Below are 1,109 nucleotides of genomic sequence, written 5' to 3'. Positions count from 1 at the left end.
GACACCCGGTGCCTCCCCCCCCTTGAGGACCCCCGAGGGCTAAACCGGCCGTGGGCTGTCGAACAGTTTTCAGCAACTTTTTAGCTTTCTTTAAGCATCGAGTGACTTCATTTGCAGGACGAAACCTCGAATGATCATTTCAGCAAATGCTGGTGAGGCGGTGGTGATACGCTGGTATTGTAATCAAGGATTGTATTCAAATTCCCGTGTGCTTGACCACTACTCGTCTCTTATTGGCGCACCAAGACAAAAGAACTACGCAGAAGAAAGCAACGAATTGGACAACTACCGTAATTAATCAAAAGTAATTCGAACTATCCTAGTCACGTGCTGTTCACCCTACCGAACATTTTGTTTCCCAAAACATGGACTGGAGATTCGACCGTGTGATTGAACTCATCATCAGGATTCAATCATACATCTATTTCTCAGCATTTTCCTGGTTCTCAGGATGTGTAGATGTTAAAAAGAGGGTCACGTGACAGATTTTTATTCCAAGCTACGCTTAAAACCAAATTCCGTTGTGAAGCTCGTAACTTTTTCAAAGCGTTTATGCTCGTACCTCTGTGTGGGACAGTCTGATTGTCGTATACCAGACTGAGCTTTAAGGCATTCCGACATCAAGATACTAGAGAACCAAAATCTAAGACCAGTTTTGTATCTTATGCCGGCAATCATCTCTGCCATACCATGACAAAAGCTAATCAAGACATCAAAACCGTTCGAACGATACACTTATAACCAATAAACTCCAGTATTTCCGAAGCAACGCCCGAGGAGGATGAGATCCAACAACGGCGAAACCGGTCGCGGGCTGCCTAGGGGGTTTTCAGCGAACTTGTTAGTAGTTTCATCCAAGAAACTGTACTTTTATATTTTGAACGAATAAGAGGAAACAGTTGTGGAACACATTCAGTTGAAGGATATCATAAACGAGAGACTGGTTGGGATCCATCTGAGTCTCCATTGAAACCAAATTGATGTGTTAGCGGAATGAACTCATTTGCAAACAAATTTCGTTTTTTAAGAGAGACTCACCTGGAACCCAGCTGAATCTCTCGTTTATGATGATCTCAGGCAACCGAATGTGCTGCACCAGGCCGCCTCAT

General features: G+C 43.8%; 2 protein-coding genes across 2 annotated transcripts in view; one reads left to right on the top strand and one right to left on the bottom strand.

The window, feature by feature from the left end:
- Nucleotides 1-1,109, bottom strand: part of T265_04476 (hypothetical protein) — a gene marked incomplete at both ends in the record, with an annotated part of 19,607 nt that overhangs the window by 3,642 nt on the left and 14,856 nt on the right. The window lies entirely within an intron of this gene.
- Nucleotides 1-1,109, top strand: part of T265_04475 (hypothetical protein) — a gene marked incomplete at both ends in the record, with an annotated part of 9,850 nt that overhangs the window by 3,292 nt on the left and 5,449 nt on the right. The window lies entirely within an intron of this gene.

This window comes from Opisthorchis viverrini (assembly GCF_000715545.1).
Source record: "Opisthorchis viverrini unplaced genomic scaffold opera_v5_76, whole genome shotgun sequence".
In the NCBI taxonomy this organism is placed as follows: Eukaryota; Metazoa; Platyhelminthes; class Trematoda; order Opisthorchiida; family Opisthorchiidae; genus Opisthorchis; species Opisthorchis viverrini.
The sequence above is the reverse complement of the archived record's forward strand: the minus strand, read 5'-3'. Positions and strand labels throughout refer to the sequence as shown.